The 24,033-nt window shown below is 38.8% G+C and overlaps 1 non-coding gene and 1 pseudogene across 1 annotated transcript; both read right to left on the bottom strand.

Moving 5' to 3' along the window:
- Positions 1 to 18,169: 18,169 nt before the first annotated feature.
- Positions 18,170 to 18,275, bottom strand: LOC130466529 (small nucleolar RNA R71). The gene has a single exon (XR_008926747.1). It is a non-coding gene; the product is annotated as a small nucleolar RNA R71 (small nucleolar RNA).
- A 3,454-nt stretch (positions 18,276 to 21,729) lies between these two features.
- Positions 21,730 to 21,830, bottom strand: LOC130466624 (uncharacterized; annotated as a pseudogene).
- Between the last annotated feature and the right edge of the window lie 2,203 nt (positions 21,831 to 24,033).

Raw genomic sequence — 24,033 nt, 5'->3', positions numbered from 1 at the left:
GTCAAACGCATCTTTAGAGCTTGGAATGCTTCCTCACAATTCTCATTCCACTAAAACTTAGCTTCTTTCTTCATCAAGGTAGTCATTGGTTTGGGTATCCTAGACAAATCTTGCACAAAGAGTCTATAATATCCAGCTAACTAAGAAAACTTCAAATTTCAGTGACACTCTTTGGTGTAGGCCATTCCCTAACAGCCTTAATCTTGCAAGGTTCACTACAACTTCTTCTTTAGACACTAGATACCCCAAAATGTGACATTCTCCATCCAGAATTCACACATTGATAATTTGGCATAGAATTGGTTATCCCTAAGTGTACTTAACATAGACCCAAAATGTTCAACATGCTCTTTATTGCTCTTCGAATACACCAAGATATCATCTATAAAAACACTAAAAACTTATCCATAAATGCATGGAACACACGATTCTTCAAGTCCACGAATATTGTAGGTACACTAGCCACCAAATGGCATAGCAGTGAACTCGAAATGACTATATCTCGTCCTAAATGCAGTCTTTGGTATATCGTTATCCGCAATTCTCAATTGATGATAACCTGATCACAATTCGTTCTTCAAGAAAATTCCTTCTTCTTTAAATTGGTCAACATAGGTGTCTATCCTAGGCAAAAGGGTACTTTGCTCTTAATTATGACCTCATTGGTTTCTTTGTAGTCTATACAATGTCTCATACTCTTATCCTTCTCTTTCACAAACACAATTGGTGCTCCCCTCTGTGATGCACTTGGTCTAATATAACTTTTCTCCAACAAATCTTTCAATTTACCCTTCAACTCACTCACTTCTTTTGGAGTTATTCTATATGGAGCTTTCGAAATAGGTGCATTTTCAGGTTCTAAGTTTATAGTAAAGTCAATATATAGGTCGATTGGGATGCATTTCCGGGGTCTCTTCCGGAGACACATCCAAAAACTCATTCACAACTTCAATGTCCTCAGGTATATTCTTAAATTTATTATTAAGGTCTCTCACATTGCATAAGAATAGTGGGTTCCCTTTACTGACTAGCTTCACGAGTTCAATTTCCGTGATGATTCATATGTTTCTAGGCTTACCGAAAACGACGATAGGTACTACTGTACTTAATCTAGATCTCAAATCAATCTTCTTCTTTTCGCAGTCACTTCTATCTTTGAATATGGCCAACCAATCCATCACTAAAATCACCTCCAATTCTCCTAATTTAATTTCAATCAGGTTAGACAGAAAAATGATTTTGGCTATGGTCAAGGCACATTATTATGAATCTTGGTACTTACTATACTACCAGTTGGTATAATTATGGGTACCTCAATAACTCTGGTTCCTAACATCCTTTCTCTTTTTGCCAGTTTCACTTTCAATCTTGTTCCTCCTCACTTGTAGTCCATACAGATGAGCAGCCTTTCCATATATATAGGGTATCTAGAGAATTAGAGGTCTCTCCAGATAGTAACAACTATGAATCCATTTGACAATCCATTTTCAAACCTTTGAGCCCTAAGCTCCTCCGTTGCCACCACTTCAGGTGCAAATCTAGACAATTCTATCACTTAAAATAGTATTCCGTCACAACCATCCCATCCATCCTTAGCTCAATGTATTCTTGGGCTTTCTGCTTTTTCAAGTACGGTTAGTAACATTTGGTCCTTAAGGCATCTTTGAATGATTCCCATCCAAATCCAGGTGTAGCTCTCAAAGCGTTCTCACACCTTTGCCACCACAAATCAGTTTCTCCCATAAGATAATACACAACATTATTAATCCTAAGATTCCCTGGACAGTTTACAACAACCATCAATTTATCAAACTTTCTAAGCCAGTTCTCCAGTACATTTGGGTCAGACTCCCCTTGGTACAATGGAAGATTATTCTGGACTACCATCTTGAACATTCCCCTAGCTAGCAGGGTCATTAATTGAATTTTGCCTAGTCTCTTGCTAGGTTCTAAAATACTGCGGCTAGTTGCCTAACAAAATTGGCTATTCCTTGCTTATCCAAGACTCACTTTAATGACTGGGTTTGACATGGACAACACTAAGGTTACAGGCCAACAAACCAATCAAATTACTTTGCAACAATGCATAAAATTTCGAACATGATGGGGAAAGTGGAGCAACCTACTAGCCAGCCCCTTGACTTGTTCGAACCACATAGCTAAGTGGAAACTAACCACGATGCACTTAGTTAATAATTAATTCGAGAAATAAAACACATAATCCCTTTGCGATACCCACGAAACTTTTAATCGAGATTTGAACTCAAGAGATAACAAAAGGAATTCGATGCTTTTATTAATATTTCAATGAAAAGGCCTTACATCCATCAATAACATTGCTTTTATTTCTCCAAACCATAATTGAGCTAATAACCATAAATAGTAGCTTTGCTCCTTTATTAATCAACAAAATAAATAACTAAGGATTACAGTTCTTTAAAGACTAATGTCATCACGACGATCATCTCTTTCTTTGTATTGTTCTGGAGTAAATTCTTGATCATTAGGATCATCCATGTTGTCTTCCCGATCAGAATATTTATCTATAACCTCATCATCCTGTTGTGACACTCTATTAACCTCATTATTAGCTTTCAGTTCTATTTCAAAGCCACTAGACAACTCAATAGTAGTTTCATGAACCACTGGATTTGGATTTTCAACCTCAACAACTTCCCCATCATCATTCAATTTCTCATTTTCTTCCATTTCATACTCATCATCATCGTCATCACTATCTCATACTCATCATCATCTATGTCACCTAGACCTAATCCAATAGCAAGCATACCATCTTCATAGCACCTTTCTGCTAATTCAATGATAGTAGTCATAACCTTAGTATCATACCTTCATCTACCATCTACAATACAATACTTCCTCCAACTAGGTGTATCATTCTCAAAATGCATATCACTAAACTTATGCTTAAGCTCTATATAAGGTATACTATGGGGTAAACAATATACAATGATCTCAGGCATAACATCAATTTTCCTCAAATGTGGCAATCCTTAAGAGTCCCAAAATAGTTGTATGCAAGCTCAATCTTCTTCACATACACATATGGAGTCTCACTATCAAGGTTCTCTAACTGTCCTAAATTGGAAAATTTTGAAGGCAACATTCTTAAGTCCTAAAAACACACACTTAAGAGTCTCACTAATCGTGTTCCCAACAAAATTCAACCCCCAAGGATACAATAAATAGTTCGTGGAGCCAGACAATTTCAATGCACAAGTATATGCTCAACATGAAATATGATGCAAATAATCACATAAAGCAAGATAAAACATTGTCAGAACATATACATGGCAATTAATAAATCACATTATCATATAAAATGCATACTTAAACTAATATGCCCTTCTTAATCTACCCATTCCTCACTTCGAAGTAATATTAATTTTCGAAATTAATTAAGAAACAACTCCTGACTTAGTTGAAATTATTAAAATTAAAATCGAAAATTAATAAGAATTATTAATTAATTAAATAAATTAATTTTGGAAAATTTTAATAAAAAAGAATCCGAAAATTAAATAAAATAAAAAAATATAAATTCGAAAAAGATTCGAATAAATGAATAAATAAATAAATAAATAAATAAAATAAATTCGGATATTTAAATAAGAGAAAATCCGAAGATAATAAAAATAATTCGAATTTTTCGAAAATTTCGAATAAAAAAAGAATTCGGAAAAATTAATTAAATTAAATAATAATCCAAACTTTTCAACTCATTTCAACGACACAAAATAATTGGTATTTGACCTTTAAAATATTGAGTACTCAAAATTATACGTTTTGACTTTAGGAAAATAATATGTAAAAATCCTAAAGTTCCGCAAATACCACTTTGTAGTATGAATTACTACAAAGAAGCATTAGTCTCCGATTACCACTTTGTAGTATTGCTTACTACAAAGAAGGAATGAAACTAAGCTCTAGTATACCACTTTGTAACACCCTAATAATTCCTTGCTTTTATAAAACCATTTTCCAACTTAAAATAAAGGAATTACTAAAGTATTACCGCCACCGTGATAACGGTTAAGGCTAGTACCAGAATTATGCAGCGGAATTTAATGACAACTAACTTTTCAAAAACATAAATAATTAATTATCAAGGCCTCCTACAAATTGGAACCATGACGGCCCAAAAACCAAAGTATAAAAAGTTCAACGAATTCAAACATGATTAAAGTATTAAATAACATAGTTCGAAATACGAAAGCATGCAACTCTCTCAATCATCCCAAGTCACATAACTTCGATCTACCAACCTGGTATATTATTCTACTCCCCATCAATGCAAGTGCAAATGATAGATCATCATATAGTCATTAAGGAAAAGACCATGACCAAAAGACACAAAGCACGTAGTCAGCAAAAAGCTGAGTACTTACAAGAATAGAGTGAAACAACTATAAACATGCATCACTCACTAAGTACTAATCAACATGTAAAAGCCATTTAATAGTTAACAAACAAATCATGAATAGAAGACTCGACTCTTGACTTACAATTTAATTAGAATAAGCTTCGAACGGGCCAAAGAAATATTCCATAAAGGAAAAGGTGATGGGAGCCAACCATACACCCAATAATAAATAATAAAATCGGGCCATACCGAGTGTCGGGCCATACCGACGGAATTCCTGCGCATAATATGAATGAAACAACGTCTTGTATCATTAGTAGGAGATCGAGCTTTCCGGCAAGTCTCCCCCCATTGTTCATACTCAAGGTATATACGTTCCAAGAGTTTTGAAGCTTGTTCTGGTTGCACTTTACGTTTATTAATATTTTATTAAAGGCGAACTCAAGACTCAACAAATATACACTTAATAAACAACAACCAAAACAATCTCATTTTAATCCTTTAGGATTTGTGATCAATAAATCAAGACGTAGTGGAATTACTACCAAGTTCCTTCTCACACAAGGTGATATTCCACATCATGCCCATTAACATGAGGGTTGTGCCCTTGCACGAAAAATCCTAATTCATTTCATATAAAATATTCCCAACTGAACCCTACATGTGCTGTGGCTTACGTGAGCTAACCCTTCACATGTGGTAAATAAATAGTACAACGAGGTACGAATAATTGGCTCAAAGTATGCTAGACATCCCGTACAATAGCATAATAATAAATAATCCATCCCTTGCATGTGAAACAAACCATATATGCATAAATATTGAACAACATGATTGACAATGAAACCCATACTCATAATAATCCCAACATGCTTGTTCAATCAACAATTCAATAATTCCAATAATACTAATCCACATGATCGTTCACCAAAGCAAATATGAATCCACATAATATAATTCACATCATCAACAATCATGTAATGTCGTTGACAAATGGTGTGGTCGCCCTATACTTGTACGTACCTGGAATACCTAAGTACGGGGGCCACTGTGCGAATCACAACTTACTAGAAATCAACTCCTATAAACACAATGGAGAAACTTAATTATTATCCATGTTTACTTAATTTCCAGCAACTTTGTTTAGTTTTAAAACACTTGAATTAATTAGAACTTAATCGTTCATTAATAAAATAATAGTCTCAATCAATCGTTTAAAACCCTAGCATGAAATTAATTTATTTTCATGTATAAAACCATTAAAAGTCGACGTTTTAAGTCTTTACAATATTCTGAAAAATAAAATTGATTATCATAATTAAATTCATCATCTAATTATGCTAATCAATCGCCCATAAGGCTTAGATTAAAACTCCAATCATAGTTTGTAATTAAAACTATTAAAACTAATAAAAATTGAATCTTTAATATATACTTCAAATCTGATAATTATAATATTTCAATTCAAAATATTCTTCAATAATTCAAACATACAAATCCTCAAAATTCGGTGTTCATAACCGATCCCAACATTTTAATTAATCAAAACCAATAATATTAATATAATTTAAATACGGAATTGAAATAGAATAGGCAAGGAAGAAGAGAATTATACCAATCCGGCCTATAGCACGGTACAATCACGATTTGAATGTGATTGGGCGCAAAATAATCAAAACATACGGAGTATACAGAACAACAACAACACACACAACACACACGAGTGTGTGTTGTGCGCGGCAGGCAAGGGAAGCAGCAGTAGGGCTTCGGCTTTGGTGCACGACGGGCACGAGGGAGAGAAAAGAGAGACGAGTGTGTGTGGGCGAGGGCCAACAACGCACAGCAACAACAAAAACAACACACAGCAACAGCACACAGCTGTGCTGCTGTGCGGGTCGAGGGGCGTGAGAGGCGAGAGAAAAAGAGGGAGTAAATTACTGCAGCAGAATTTTAGAATGCTCATAATTTTTAATCTACAACTCGAAATTGATCTATTCTTGAGTCAAAGTTCAAGAACTTTTCAATATGTACAACTTTGAAGAAGAAATCGTTTTCTGAAAACGAACGAAAGTAGAAGAAAAACGGCCAAACATAAGTTCGACGAAAGAAAGAAGAATTTAGGGTTAGGGTTTTATTTTTAGGTTTAATGAATAATATGGAGCGATTTTGAGGGTGAGCACCTATATTTATAGGCTTAGGAAACTCAAAGATGGGCTAGGATTTAGGATTCCTTTCGGGCTTCATTAAACATAGGATGGGCTTGTTTAATTGGTTTGGACTTGAACTTGGAATTGAATTGGGCTAGATTCATTTAAAATCGTTTTAGTTTTGAAACTCAATTAAATTCCCAACATTAAATAATAAATTCTTTTGGTAATAATTAAACTAATAAATATTCTAATTAAATAAAATACATTTAAATAACATTTAAATGCGTTTTAAATTTTAAAAATCATAAAAATACTTTATAAATATAATAAAATATATTTATAAAATACAGAAAAATACGAGGTAATACAATGACCAAAAGACATGAAGCACGAAGTCAGCAAAAGCTGAGTATGAACAAGCTAGAATAACATTCTATCCTAACATGCTTCACTCAACGAATTAATAATCCACATGCAAAAGCCAATTAATAAACAAGTAATTAGAGAGACAAGACTCGACACTTGACACGACTCTTGACTCACAGTTTAATAAAGAAGTAGCTTCGAACGGATAAAATAAAGTATCCCCAAAAGGAAAGAAAAGGGTGATGGGAGCCAACCATACACCAAATAATAATAAGTCGAACTCCTACCGACAGTCGGGCCATACCGACGGAATTCTAATGCATAACAGCATAAAAAGAAGAATGAAACAACGTCTTGTATCATTCAAGGAGTACAAGTTTTCCGGCAAGACTCCCCCCATTGTTCATACTCGAGGTATATACGTTCCAAGAGTTTTGAAGCTCATTCGGGTTGCACTTTACGTTAATTAGTATGTTATGTTCAAGACTCAACCAAAAGACATAACTCACAAATAATTCAACAATTACACCAACACATAATTCAACAATGACACTTCATTTTAATCCTTTAGGATTTGTGATCAAACATAAGACTCAAGTGAAATTACTCTCATTGTTCCTTCTCAAAAACATTGTTTGAGATAACCCGACATTGCCTATTAACAAGCGGGGTGTGCCCTTAGCACGAATAGTCCTTAGCTCAATTCACATAGACTCTCTAAACGTATTTTACACTTGCGGTGGAATAAACAATGAACTGCGGCAATATACAATAGGCTCACTGTATGCTAGACATCCCGTACTATAGCATAATCATAATAACTTGCATGCGCAACACTCATACATGCATACCAACTTGAACAACATGCTTGACATAATTCAACGATTATAAAAGTCCATAACATGATAGTTCAACAAAATCTATAAAGCATAAATCAATTCATAACATGCTCGCTCACATAGATTCAATAACAATTCTCACATGCTTGTCTACACATCAAACATGAATTCCCAACACATAAGTTCACATGATTCACATTAAATATACTTCATAAAGTCCTCAAGGGATGGGTGGTCACCCTAACCTTGTATGTACCTGGAATACCTATGTACGGGGGCCACTGTGCGAATCACGACTCACTAGAAATCAAATCCTAAAAACACAAAGGAGAAACTTAATTATTAATCATGTTTACTAAATTTTCAGCAACTATTTAAGAAACTAAAACCCTTGGTTTAATTAGAAATTAATCGTTATTCGTCAATTTAATAGTCTCAAATAGTCAACTCAAGTCCTAGCATAAAAACATTGACTTTTTAGCTTTAAAATCATAAAAATAAACTCCTTAAAGCTTAATAACAAATTTGGAAATTTAAGTTGATTCCCATAATTTAAATCGTCATTAAATTATGTGAATCAATCGCTTGAACAATCGGAATTGAAATCCTACTAATAGATCATTAATAAAACATGTTTTGACCTTAAAAATTGACACTTTAATTAACCTTTAAATCTGAAAATTATAATTCTTTTGAATCAAAAACCAATCTTATCAATTCGAATACTAAATATTAAAACACGGTGTTCATAACCGTTCTCAGCAATTTAAATAATCCAAATAATTAAATAACCGCAATTAAATAATTAAAACAATTTAAAACTGAAAAATTGAAATATTTGAAAGTATAAAATTTGATTATCAACAATCAACAACACACACATGCAAAAATTGATGTGTTGCGTGTGTGGGCAGCGATGATGAGGCAACAACACACGAGCACGGCACCCGCACGAGCAGCGCGCAACACAGCAGCAACACAGCGATGCGTGTGGGGGGGGGTGGGCGAGGGGCACTAGGCGCTGGGGGTTGAGCGAGAGGGAGAGGGGCGCGAGGTGCGCTGCATAGCAGCAGCAGCGACGAGTGCTCGGCTGCGGGCTTCGAAGGCGAGGAAGAGCAGCGACGAGGGAGTGCGGGTGTGCGCGTGAGGCGCGGCTGGAACACGGGCAGGCATACGAGCACGAGCTCGTGCCTTGGGGATGAAGCAAAGGGCGGACGGAAGAGGAGAGAGAGAGAAGAGAGAAAATTTAGAAATTAAGTGGGGATTTGATGAAGGGAAGGGGGTATTTATAGGTTCTCATCTCTTCATGGGCTAGGTTTTAGGTTTTAAGGTTGGGCTTGCTTACGGGCTTGTTAAATATTAATTCCTTGCAAGCCTTGTTGGGTTTGATCATGAAATTTAGCTGGGCATTGATTAAATTAAATTCACTTTCAAAATACGACCCAACAAATCCCGATTAAATAAATTCTATGAATTTATTTAATAAAATACGGTTTTCGTAAATATTTAATAATTAAATTAATTAAAAACACATTTAATTCTCATTAAATGCAATTAAATTCATTAAAATTCCTATAAATATTTAATAAAATATATTTATAAATTACGAAAAATACGAGGTATTACAGTCTACTCTCCTTAAAAGAAGTTTCGTCCCGAAACTTGGGCACGGAAATCACAATTTAAAATCTAGACTTGAGACTTTATGAGACTTTAGTGCGTTTTCTTTGTAGAAAGTTTTAGTTACTGTACTCTTTAAGTAATTCAACATGACAATGAATAGTGAAACTTCACTGAAACAATAAATTAGGCATACCGTAAGGGGAAAAATTAGGTAAATAAGGTAAAAAGCGCGAAATTCTACTGCACTCTACCCCCCTTAAAGAAAACGAGTTACGGCCCCGTAACTCAACTAACCTCTGGAAAAAGCTCGGGATATTTCTTTCTCATTTCTTCCTCGGCTTCCCAGGTAGCTTCCTCAGATTCTTGGTTAGACCATAACACTTTAACAATCTTAACATCCTTAGTCCGTGTACTACGCACTTTGTTATCAAGGATTTTGACAGGTCTTTCCTCAAATGTCAAACTTTGGTCTAACTCTATGGTCTCCGGTTGCAGTACATGCGACTTGTCTGGGACGTACTTTCTCAACTGAGATACATGAAACACATTGTGCACTCTATGCAAGTCCATGGGCAAGGCTAATATATATGCTACCTTCCCTATCCTTTCTAGGATCTCATATGGGCCTATATATTTTGGGCTTAGCTTTCCTTTCTTCCTAAATCTCATTACACCCTTCATTGGTGAAACCTTAAGCAACACTTTGTCGCCTATTTGGAACTCTTCATCCCTACGCTTTAAGTTTGTATAGCTCTTTTGGCGATCTTGCGCGACTTGGATTTTGGATTGAATAGTCCTAACCTGATTCATCGTGTCCTCTATCATTTGGGGACCTAGTACAACGGTTTCACTAATGTCACTCCAACATAAGGGGCTTCTGCATTTCCGCCCATACAAGGCTTAGAATGGTGCCATTCCAATACTGTCATGATAGATATTATTGTAGGAAAACTCAATTAGATCTAGGCTATCTTCCCATCCACCTTGAAAATCAATCACACAAGCTCTTAGCATATCCTCTAAGGTTTGGATAGTCCTTTCGGTTTGTCCATCTGTGGATGGATGGAACGCTGTACTCATTTTCAATGTTGTACCAAAGTTCTTCTGCACACTCTTCCAGAAATTCGAAAGGAACCTAGAATCCCTATTTGATACGATATCCTTAGGAACTCCATGTAATCTCACTACATGTTTGATGTAAGCTTTGGCAAGTTGTTCCATTTTCCAGGTCTTTCATTGGTATGAACACTGCCGACTTAGTCAACCTATCTACTACTACCCAAATGGTGTCATTTCCACTTTTTGACTTGCGTAAACAAGTGACAAAGTCCATTGAGATACAGTCCCACTTCCAACTCGAAATTTCTAAAGGTTGGACCTTTCCCTGAGGTCTCCTATGCTCAATCTTAACCTTCTGACAAGTCAAGCATCTTGCCACGAATTCAGCCACTTCATTCTTCATTCTTGGCCACCAATAGACCTTTTTCAGATCCTTATACACCTTATCACCTCCTGGGTGAACAGAATATGGTGTATTGTGACCTTCTCTCATCAACTTTTCCTTTAGCTCACTACACTTTTGAGGCACGCATCATCGTCCTTTGTACCTTAAACTTCCATCATCGTGGATCTTAAAGTCCATCTCATTTCCTTGCGAAATCTTTTCCTTGATCCGCTCTAACTTAACATCTCCAGTCTGATTCTCCCTGATTTCATCAAATACCGACGGCTGGATGGTTAAGGCATTCATCATTCCCTCAAGACATTCAGCACTCACTATTTCTAGATTCAATCGCTGCATGTCCTTACACAGCTCGTTAGCAACTACTAACGCATTCATACTATGACTTAATTTCCTGCTCCAGGCATCTGCAACTACATTGGCTTTTCCCTCATGGTATTGAATATCCAAATCATAATCCTTGATTAATTCCAACCACCTTCGTTGACGCATATTCAAATCCTTTTGCGAGAAAATATATTTCAAACTCTTATGATCCGTGAATATCCTACATTTCACAACATACAGATAGTATCTCCATATCTTCAATGCAAACACTATGGCGGCTAGCTCTAAATCATGGGTAGGGTAATTGGATTCATATGGTTTCAACTGTCTTGATGCATACACAATCACCTTTTCGTTCTGCATCAATACACACCTTAAGCCATTCTTAGAGGCATCACTGTACACATCATAGGTACCACTCTCATCTGGTAAGGTTAACACTGGCGCGGTTGTCAATCGCGTCTTCAAAGCTTGGAATGCCTCTTCACACTAGTCATTCCAATTAAACTTCGTTTCCTTCTTCATCAAGGTTATCATTGGTTTGGCGATTCTAGAAAAGTCTTGCACAAAGCGTCTATAATAACCCGCTAAACCAAGAAAACTCCGAATATCGGTGACACTCTTAGGTGTAGGCCACTCACTAACAGATTTTATCTTTGCAGGGTCCACTGCAACTCCTTCCTTAGACACAAAATGTCCTAAGAATGCAACTTTCTCCAGCCAGGATTCACACATCGAGAATTTGGCGTACAACTGGTTGTCTCTCAAGGTACTCAACACTGACCTTAGGTATTCCACATGATCTTGCTCACTCTTGGAGTATACCAGAATATCATCTATGAAAACCACTACAAACTTGTCCAAGAATGCATGGAATACTCGGTTCATTAAGTCCATAAAAATTGCAGGCGCATTGGTTAATCCAAAAGGCATAACTGTGAACTCATAATGACCGTATCTAGTCCTAAATGCAGTCTTTGGTATATCGTGCTCTGCGATTCTCAACTGATGATAACCTGACCTCAAGTCAATCTTTGAAAGCATTCCTGCTCCTTTCAACTGGTCAAACAGATCATCTATCCTAGGAAAAGGATACTTATTCTTGATTGTGACTTTATTGAGCTCCCTGTAGTTTATACAGAGTCTCATACTTCCGTCCTTCTTCTTCACAAACAAGACTGGCGCTCCCCAAGGCGATGCACTTGGTCTAATATAACATTTCCCTAGTAATTCCTCAAGTTGACCTTTTAACTCACTCATTTCTGCCGGAGCCATCCGGTATGGGGCTTTCGAGATAAGTGCAGTTCCGGGTATTAGGTTTACGGTAAAGTCAATGGGTCGATTGGGCGGCATTCCCGGGATCTCCTCCGGAAACACGTCCAAGAACTCATTTACCACTGCAATGTCCTCTGGTTTCTCTTTCATCACGTGTTCTAAGTATCTTACATTGCATAAGAAGGCAGGGTTCCCTTTACTTACTAACTTCACGAGCTCCATTGCTGTGATGATTCCTGCACTTCTAGGTTTCCTAAAACGGCGATAGGATACAACCTTTCCTAGACTAGACTTCAAGTGGATCTTCTGCTTCTCACAGTCAATCTTGGCTTTGAACATTGCCAACCAATCCATTCCCAAATCATATCTAAATCTCCTAACTCAAGCTCAATTAGACAAGAATATGGTTTTGGCTATGGTTAAAGGTATATTTCTATGGATCTTAGTGCATTTCACTATCTCACCGATTGGTATTACTATGGGTACTTCAATTCCTTTGGGTTCTTTCAACTCCAACTTCTCTAAGATACCCTTTGATGTAAACAAATAAGTCGCACCAGAATCAAATAGTACTTTAACTAAAATGGAGTTAATAGAAAAAGTACCAGCTATGTCGTCAGAGGAGTTTTCAGCTTCTTGCCTAGTGATTACATTCAGTTTTCCTTGGGCAACTCCTTTGTTATAGCCACCTCCACTGGCATTTCCATTGGTATTTCAGTTCCCATTTTGCTGATAGTTTCCCCCAGGCTTTCCATTACTCTGGCAATTGTTGCCATTGTTACCATTCTGGTAACCCTTTTGGTTTCCACCATTGTTTCCTCCATTCCGGTTCTGGTTATTCCGGTTGTTGTTCTAGCGGTTGCCTTGGTTGGGTTTCCCATTCTTGGCCCAACACTCAAATTCTCTATGGCCTAGTTTCTCACAGAACCTACAGACAACTTGGTTTCCATTACAGTCCCGTCCCGGGTGATTATTATGGCAACGTCTACACTCATAGACTCTCGTTCCATTCCCTGCAGACTAGTTCTTATCCCCATTATTTTTGTGGAAATTTCTTCTGCTCGCACCATGATTTCCCTTGAACTGGAAATGATTATTTCCCTTGTTTTTCTTAAAGTTCCCTTGATTCTGTTGGCCACCACCTTGGTTTTGGTTACCAACCTCCTTCCTCTTTTCACCAGCTCCATTTTTCCTTTGTTGCAGACCATACAGATGGGCAGCTTTCCCATACAGGGTCAAGAGATGTAAAGGTCTCTCCAGCAAGCATCAATTGCAAATCCATAGTTAATCCACTCTCAAATCTCTGAGCCCTAAGCTCCTCCGTTGCCACCACTTCAGGTGGAAACCTTGACAGTTCTATGAACTTAGAATAGTATTCAATCACTAACAAACCCTCCATCCTTAACTCGATGAACTCTTGGGCCTTCTTCTTTTTCAGATATGGTGGATAAAACTTGTTCCTCAAGGCCACTTTGAATGATTCCCATCCAAATCCAGGTGTAGCTCTTAAAGCATTCTCACACCTTTTCCACCACAAATCAGCTTCTCCCCTAAGGTAATACACATCACTATTAACCCTAAGGTTTTCTGGTTAATTCACAGCTAGGATAAGCTTATTGAACTCCCTTAGCCAGTTCTCAAGTATAGTTGGATCTATTTCCCCTTGATACAAAGGAGGCTTACTCTGGGCCACCTTCTTAAACATTTCACCAGCTGGATCAAGTCCTTGATTATTTCTATTCTGTGCTAAGTTCTGCACTACTTCAGCTAGTTTCCTAACCACATCGGCAATCCCTTGGGTAGTCATGTCCCTCCTCCTGAATTAAACAAAAGACTAACTTTAACAACTGGGTTTGGACACTGCCTTGCTAAAGAATTGCACTAACAAGTCACACAATTAGCACAACATGCACGAAAATTTCGGACCCTTAAGGCAAGATTGGCGCCTACTATTGGGCCAATTCCCGCTTTAATCCGTATCACAACGTTTAAGTGGTGAAGAATTGAACCACCTTGCAAGTACAATTTCATTGAAGAAATACATGAAATTCTTTTGCGATAATCGCTCAAAGAGAACGTAAAACTTAGAATTAGAGGTAAAAGAAAGAACTCTAAACTTTTATTACTTCAATGAGAAAATAATACATCCTTTGGATCGTACTTTATTCGAGAAACCACAAAACGAACTACTAAAACCATAAATAGTAGCTTGCTACTTTATTGCTTTACTAAAATAAGCACTAACTATTACATTAGAAAAGTCTTTAAATGCTAGAGTCATCTTGACGATCGTTTCTCTCCTTGTAGTGCTCTGGGGTAAAGTCTTGATCATTAGGATCGTCAAAGTCATCCAAGTCTTCCTCCGGATCAGATTCATATTCCATATCCTCATTATTCTATTGTAGCTCACTGTTCACTTCATCATTAGTCTCAGGCTCAATTTTTGTGTCGCTAGAGATCTCAATAGTAGGTTCAGGAATGATAGGATTAGGGTTTTCAATCTCAATAACATTGTCATCACTATCCTCATCCATCTGGGTTTCCGTATCACTACTAAATTGTGTGTTGTGTATACTTGCCACCATCTTACCATCCTCAAAACTATCTTCCGCCACCTCTAGAATAGTGGTCATAATCTCCATGTCATACCTCCACCTACCATCTGGAGTACCATACTTGTAGTAATTAGGAAGGCCACTGGCAGAATGCATATCACGAAATCCTTGCTTCAGACCTATGTATGGGTTCCTATGGGGCAAATAATGAATAACCATTTCGGCCATGACATCCTTTTTCCTTAGTTCAGGAAGATTCTGTACTGTAGCAAAATAGTTGCAAGAAAACTCAATCTTCTGCACGTAGACGTGCGGGGTTTCACAATCTAGCTTCTCTAGGTGTCCTAGGTTTGCGTACTTTGAAAGCAACATCTTAAATCCTGAAAGTTCACAACTAAAAAGTCTTACTAAAGTGTTCCAAAACAAAGTAAGTTCGTGGAGCCATACAATCTCAATGCACACATACATGCTTAATCATGAATCGTGATGCAAATAATCACATAAAGCAACATGAACGTGATTAACTTAAGGCATAAGCATACAATCAATACTTAACACTTAGCATTTAGTCACATGCCGATGTCCTAGCTTAGGATTTCATGTTTGTTTATTATGATTTTTCTTAGTTTTTATAGTTTTTTATAGCATTTTTATGTTTTCTTTCCATCTTGTGAATTATAGGTGAATCTTGTGGAATATGATGGAAACCCAAGTAGATTGGAGCAAAAACAGGGGTTGTACGACCGAACAAGTATTTTGTGCTCCCGAACAGTGAAGAAGAGGTGGACTCAAGGAAGATTCTGATTTGTGCGACCGAACGGCTCTTTGTGTTCGATCGCACAAGTACCCCTTGTGCGGTCGTGCTCTGTACGACGATCACAAAAATTGGATTTTTGAGGCAGAATGTCCCCAATTTTGGTGTTCGATGGCACAACATTTCACTCGCCCGCACAGAATATTTGTGTGCCCATACAGATTGGCCTTGCGACCACATTGAAGATCTTGGAAGAATTGTCTAAGACAGGTCTGTTCGATCGCACAGAATTTCTGTGCGGTCGAACATGGCGAAGTAAATCAGTCTTCGCTCCATTTGCTTGCACAGAAATTATGTGTGCCCACACGAGCTTCCTCTGTTCGATCGCACAGAGGGTCTGTGCGACAGAACATCGACGCGGGCTGACTTAATTTGAATTTCGAGCTTCTATTTGGGGAAACATATAAATAGCTTTTTCGATTATTTTTGAATAATAATTCATTTTAGAGTTTCCAAATTAGTTTTCAGAATAGTAGAGAGAGAATTCTTAGATTTTCAAGCTTTGATTTAGGAGAGAGAAACTACCATTGGAGGAAGCTTCAACTTGTAATTCTCTTTCAACTCTTTGATTTTTATTGCAATTTCAATTCAATCTTTTATGCTTGCTATTCTTCTTGATTTTCTTGATTGTTCAATTACTTTGATGTTAGTTTTTGTTGATTCTAATTTTCCATTGATTCTCAATTGAATTCTTAGTTTCTTGATTCCTTGCATTCAATCCTTTAATTCAATGTCTACTTGCTTTGAGTCCTTGATTTCCTTAGTTAAAATCATGAGTAGTGAGTAGTTTCTAGTTAGGGGTAGGGGTGAACCTAGGGCTAAATTGGGGGAAATTGAAGGATGATTGTTGATTATTGATGTGATTAAATTTGATTTGATGATAGGATTTCCATGACTAATGAATTAGTAGTTGCAAATGCTAGTTAATTAGGATTGATTGGAGTGTGTCATGTTGATTTGGCAAGAGATTGTGAGTCTCTATGATGCATGTGAAAAGTAGGTCTCAATTGCAAGTCGTCTAGTCCTAGGATCATGCGAGAGCTTTTCTTAGATTAAATGATTTAGCGCGCTCTATCCGAAGGTGGCAGCTCGTCAATAGTAGCTTTTCCCCTATATGTCAAGTCATTGCATCGTAATTGTATGATTAGCCTTTGTCCTTCCCCGATTACCCTAGTCTATCCCCAATTCCCTAACGTTTTCCTTTATTTGCTAAAACTTGTTTGATAGCTTAGAATTGTAGTCGATAATTCAATCTCAAACTCCGTCCTAAACTAGCTTAACAATTGCACTCACTTCACTCCGTTTCAATTCCTTGGGACGATCCCTATGCTTGCCACTATAGTCAATATAGATGGTTAGTTAGGTGTTTACAAATTTTGTTTGATAAAGGTGTCTTCATTCAACGACGGAAAATACCTCTATGAAAATGGCGCCGTTGCTGGGGAACGGTTGTTGTTTTTAAGTTAAGTTGAGTCTAGTTTAACCATAGAACATACAAAAACATTTCATTCTTGCTTTAGTTTTTCCTTTGCATTGCTCACGGTTTGTTTGAGTTTTTTATGCAAGATAGGGGTCGAACTCGTCATAGGCCTCTCTACCCTCTCGACCTAGAGTTAGAGAGGACTTTGCGAAGCTTGAGGCGTATCCGAACCCGTTCGTCGATCTATAATATATAGATTCAAAACCTTGAGTGAAGCTACGGAACGAGACAAAAAATTGTATCTTTAACGACAACCTAATTACGACGGGTCAAAAATCCCGTCGCAAAAGCCTTTTGTGACGGGGCTTACAACCAAACAAAGACGGGAATAACCGTCGCAAATGTCTTTTATGACGGGTTTACGACGGGATTTTCTATTAACGACGACCCACTTTTATGACGGGTTCACGACAGGAAATCCTATTGTTAATCAACAATTATTAGCCTTTCGCGACGGGATTTCCCGTCGTTAATAGTACAATATCATGTAGTGAGAGTCAACAAGTCCAACCATTGAGAGAATGGCTCTTTCGGTTAAGAACCTTGGTATTCTGGGAGCCTTTGAGGCGACTTGTGACATTCAAGCCCCGACTACCAATGCAAACAATTTTGAGATCAAGCCCGCATTGATTAATTTGGTGCGAAGTCATCCATTTTGCGGAAAGAGTAGCGAGTCACCACATGAACACTTGAAACAATTGGAGCACTATTGTGATACCATCAAGCACAATGGAGTGACTTCGGATTATGTGAGGTTGAGGCTATTCCGCTTCTCTCTCTTAGGACGTGCTAGAGATTGGCTTGACAAGGAGGTCAAGCCAAACTCACTTCGGACATGGAATGAAGTGACAAGTGCGTTCTTGAGCAAGTTCTATTCGCACGGGAAGACGACAGAGTATCGTCATAAGATCCAATCATTTGAGCAAAAGCGGGATGAGTCTCTTTTTGAGGCTTGGGATCGATTCAAGGAATATCAAAAGGAGTGCCCTCATCACGGGATTCCTAAATGGCTCCTCCTACAAACTTTCTACTTGGGATTGAGCCCTACCTCCAAAACAAGTCTTGATGCGGGGGCGGGTGGTCCTATAATGAACAAGATGGAGGACCAAATAGAGGAGATCATAGAGGATGTTGTGCAAAACTACCAAGCATGGCATGTAGGAACAAGGAGCTATGATTGTAAGAGCAAATGTGAGGATGGTAAGGGGTCGATTTATGCAATTGAGCAAGCGCGCATCATTGAGAATCTTAGCTCAAGGCTAGAAAAGCTTGAAAGCACTCCAAGTCAACCTCCATCACCATCCACAATTCCTCCACCATCGGCTACTCTTCTCACTAAGGGGAAGAGCAAGGTGAGTTCCTACAACACTATGCCATTAGATACATCCTTTTGTGAAAATTGTCATGAGTATGGGCATTTCCCTAACATGTGTCCTTTAGAGAATAATGTTCCATATGTGGATTATGGCCCATCTATGAAGGAGATTTTGATGTGGAATATGCCAATGCTATGAATGAGAGGCCTTGATATGATGGCCCCCCGAACCAAAAATTTAATAGGCAAGCACCTAGAGGCCCCCCAATGCATGGATCCTACCAAGGTTTCGGCCAAGGAGGTGGGTATGATAGTCAAGGCCGAGGTAACTATAGAGCGTAAGGCTATCAAGGCCAAGCACCCTATGGTCAATCCCACGGTCTTGGCAATCAAACTCAATACAATCAAGGTAGTTATAACCCTAACCATCAAGGTGGAGGGGGTTACAACTATCCTTATGGGCAATATAGGGGTGCTTCTAGTGGGGGATATCCGTCGAACCCGGGAGGACAATATGGTAGTTCTCAATTTCCTCCTCCCGGATTCAATGGGCCGAGGACCTATGTCAATCAATACCCTCAAAACCCTATGGGTTATGGCAATGCACCTCCACCACTCCCGCCTCTCAATTCTAATTGAAGCTCTTATGGAGTCGTTCGTGGGGGCGCAAGCTAATGAGCGACATTTATGTCTCTCTTAGCTTAGGATTTTATGTTAGTTTTTATTGTTTTTTATAGTTTTTATAGCTTTTTGTGTGTATTTTATAAGTTTCATTCCATCTTGTGCTTTATAGGTGATTATGATGAAAAGTGATGGAAAACAAGTAGAATCAAGCCTAAACAGGGCTTGTGCGATCGAGTGATGGTTTGTGCGCCTGAACAGAGGAGTGAAAATGGCATCAAGGAATATCCAGTTCTATGGGGTCGAACGTGCTCTGTTGTTCGGTCGCACAGAATGGATTTTTGGAAGCAGAATGTCTCAAGTTTGGAAAGCGACCGCACATGTCTTCTACTCGACAACACATGTTTTGTGCGATCGAACGTGCTCTGTTCTTCGGTCGCACATGATTGATTTTTGGAGGCAGAATGTCTCTAATTTGGGATGCGACCGCACAAGGTTCTCTACTCGACCGCACAAGAGTTGTGCGCCCACACATGCCCTTTTGTTCGAGCGAATCATACTGCAGAGGAGATATGAGCCAAAGAAACCCCATTCGACCGAACAGGGTTCCTCGTTCGGTCGCACATGACGAAGGAAGTGTTCTTCGCTGCCTTCGCTCGCACAGGTCCCAGTGTTTGCTCGAACGGTTCTTTTACGTTCGGTCGCACAAAGGGTCTGTGCGACCGAATGGCTGCGCGGGCTGCTCTTATTCGAATTTTGGCTTCTATTTGGGGAAACTTATAAATAGATTTTTCGTTTATTTTGTTAAGTGTACAATTTTAGTTGACAATTTTTAGATTCTCAAAGTTAGTTTTTCAGCATTTCTAGAGAGAGAAACTCTCCTCCATTGAAGCATCAATTTGTAATTCTCTAAACTCTTCTTCTAATTTTGTGCAATTCAATTCAATTTCTTAATTCTTGCTTTTGTTGTGATTGTTGATTGTTCTATAATTCCTTCAATTCTTGAATTCTTCTTGATTTTACTTTAGTTACTTTGATCCTTAATTCTCTTGTTGATTGTTCAATTGATTGTTCAATTGATTGTTCAAGTCTTTGATTCTCTCTTTCTAATCCTTCAATTCCATGCTTGCTAGTCTAGAATTAATGGATTTCTTGATTTCTAGTATGATTAGTGAGTAGAATTAGGTTAAGGAAAGGGGAGAATCTAGGGGCCTAATTAGGGGAATTTGATGATTTGATTGATGAATGATTGATGTGATTAAATTGATTTAGTGCTAGGCTTTTCCATGATCAATTGAGTAGTAGTTGCAAATTCTAGTTGATTGAATTAGATTGGAATGTATGATTTAGGTTTGGCAAGACATTGTGAGCCTAATTCATGCAAGTGAATGATAGTTCCTATTATATGCAAGCTTATCTAGCTTAGGATTATGCGAAATCTTTTCTATAGGCTAGGTTGCTTCGCGTGCTCTATCCGAGAGGTGGCGAGCACGTCATTTATTTTCATTCCCCTATGTGCTATGCCTTTGCATCATTCATGATTACTAGATGGTAGTTCATTTCCCCCGATTTCCCTAGACTATCCCCAACTCCCTAACGTTTCCCTTCCTTGATTCAATCTAGTTTAATTGTTAGTTTAGCTTCATAGTGATAACTAAAATCAAACCTCTTGTCCGAATTAGCTTGACATTTAAACTCGAGAACCATCGTTTCTTTGGGACGATCCCTTTACTTGCCACTATAATTCATATAGTTGGTTAGTCTAGTGGTTCTATAAATTTTGTTTGATTGAGGCGTTGATCTTTCAACGACGGAAAAACTACCCTATCAAAATGGCGCTGTTGCCGGGAAACCGTTGTTGTTTTTGATTTTAAGTTGAGACTAGTTCATCATTAGAAAATACAAAAACATTGCAGTTTAGCTTAGCTTTCTTTTTCCTTGGCATTGCTCACGGTTTTCTTGAGTTTGTATGCTTGTTAGGGGGCGTTCTCGTCAAAGGACCCTCCATCCTCTTGACCTCGAATTGGAGAGGATACTTAGGAGACTAAGGCGTGTACGGTCTAGCTCATCAAGCCATAACAGATTCGAATCGTTGAGTGTTGGTGAGGAACAACAAGAGAGTGAGCAAGTTTTTGAGAATATGGCACTCCCGGTTAAGAACTTGGGAATACCGGGGGCATTCGAAGTTACATGCGGTATTCAAGCCCCCAGAACGGGTGCCAACAACTTTGAGATCAAGCCCGCCTTGATCAATTTGGTCCAAAGCCACCCATTTTGTGGGAAGAGTAATGAATCACCTCACGAACATCTCAAACAATTCGAGCACTATTGTGACATAATCAAGCACAATGGTGTCACATCGGATTACGTGAGGTTGACATTGTTTCGGTTCTCTCTACTTGGGCGAGCAAGTGATTGGCTTGACAAGGAGGTCAAGCCCAACTCACTTCGCACTTGGACCGAGGTGACGAGTGCATTCTTAAACAAATTCTATTCGCATGGGAAGACGGCGGAGTGTTGCCACAAGATTCAATCCTTTGAGCAAAGGCGAGATGAGTCACTCTTCGAAGCTTGGGATCGTTTTAAGGAGTACCAAAGGGAATTCCCTCACCATGGGATCCCTAAATGGTTGTTGCTTCAAACATTCTACTTGGGGTTGAGCCCAAGTTCAAAGACAAGTCTTGATGCGGGCTCGGGAGGCCCCACAAAACCGAGGATCAAATAGAGGAAATCATTGAGGATGTAGTTCAAAACTACAAATCTTGGCATGTAGGCACAAGGAATTATGATGGCAAAGGTAGAAGTGATGATGGTAAGGGTTCGGTGTACGCCATAGAGCAAGCACGGATGATAGAGAAGCTTAGCTCGCGATTGGAGAAGCTTGAAGACACACAAAGCCAACCGCCATCACCATCTACAATTCCACCTCCTTCGGCCACTCTTCTCACTAAGGGGAAGAGCAAGGTGAGTTCTTATGACACAATGCCTCCGGGCACGTCCTTTTGCGATAATTGCCAAGACTTTAGTCACTCCCCCAATGCATGTCCCTTAGTTCATAACTTGTCTTTTGTGGATTATGGCCCTTCGTATGAAGGTGATTTTGATGTAGAGTATGCTAATGCCTTAAATGAGAGGTCTAGGAATGATAACCCTAACAATCAAAATTTTCCTAGGCAACCTAGAGGGCCCTCTATGTATGGTTCCCACCAAGGCTATGGCCAAGGAAGTGGGTATGATAACCAAAATCGAGGTGGCTATAGAGCACAAGGCTATCAAAGCCAAGCGCCCTATGGTCAATCTCAAGGTTTTGGCAATCAAGGCCAATACAACCAAGGGAGTTATAATCCCAACCATCAAGATGGAGGGGGTTATAACTACTCTTATGGGCAATTTAGGGGTGCCTCAAGTGGGGGTTATCCTTTGAACTCGGGAGGTCCTTATGGTGCATCTCAATTGCCACCTCCCGGATTCAATGGACCGAGGACCTTTGGCAACCAATATCAATCATACCTTAGTGGTTATGGCATTGCACCTCCACCACTCCCGCCTCTCAAGTCTAATCTTGAGGCTCTCATGCAGTCGTTTGTGGGGGCGCAAGCCAAGAAGAATGTCGAGTTTGAGGATGGATTCAAGCAATCCAACACTCACTTGAAGATGATTGAGACCCAACTTGCTCAACTAGCTAGCACCATTAAAGAGCAACAAGTGCACACAAGTCTCCCACCCCAAGGTCAAGCACCTAAACAAATGTACTCAGTTGTGACTCGGAGTGGGATGACTCTAGATGATGATGCTAGGCTAGTTGATGCACCTTGTTCTAGGGGTGAGGATCCTAAGGGGAATGAGTCTCCGGACTGTGATATTGCGGAAGAGGAGTATCATGTCGATGGTGTGATTGATGGTGTTAAGTCGACGGGGAATACTCTTCCTCTCCTAATTCCACCTCCCTCCTATCCTCAAAGAATTTCTGGAAATAAACTTGATGATCAATTTCACAAGTTTTGTGAAACCATTAGCAAGCTTTATGTGTCCTTATCTTTCACCGAGGCACTCAAACAAATGTCTCACTATTCTAGATTCATGAGAGATATTCTTAGTGGTAAGAGGAGTTGTGAAGCAAAGGAGACCGTGCAACTCACGGAGAGTTGTAGCGCTCTAATTCAACACTCCTTTCCCCCAAAACTCAATGATCCCAGGAGTTTTTCTATCCCTTGTAGCATTCAAAACCTCAAATTTGATAATGCTCTTTGTGATTTGGGGGCGAGTGTGAGCATCTTGCCATATAAGACTTATGAGAAGCTCAAGCTAGGTGATCTCTCTCCTACCGCTATGTCATTGCAACTAGCGATCGATCGGTTATGTTGCCATTGGGTAGGATTGATGATGTTCCCCTAGTTGTTGGCGAGCTTACTTTCCTTGTGGATTTCGTCGTCTTGGACATTGATGAGGATGCCCATACCCCCATTATCTTGGGGAGGCCATTTTTGGCCACCGCGGGTGCTCTTATCGATGTGCAAGGGGGACTAATCACCTTGAAAGCGGGAGACGCCAAGGCTAGTTTCAAGCTTGCAATTGATGAACATTGTTGCTCCAAGATGAAAATTTGTATGAAAGTTGACACTCTTGCTTGTGTTGAGCACAATCATTCTTGTGCTATTGCTTCTAACAATCCTTGTGTTCTTAAGTGTGATTTTGAGTTTGATAGGAAGGTGAAGAAGAATATGCACGAGAGCTCCTTTGTTCAAGGTGATCCCTATGATGACGTCATTACCAGTCCCGACACATTCGGGATGGATCTTGATGATGTAAAGTCACTCACTCC

Source organism: Spinacia oleracea, chromosome 1, assembly GCF_020520425.1.
Source record: "Spinacia oleracea cultivar Varoflay chromosome 1, BTI_SOV_V1, whole genome shotgun sequence".
Taxonomy (NCBI): Eukaryota; Viridiplantae; Streptophyta; class Magnoliopsida; order Caryophyllales; family Amaranthaceae; genus Spinacia; species Spinacia oleracea.
This window is presented reverse-complemented; position numbering and strand designations above follow the sequence as displayed.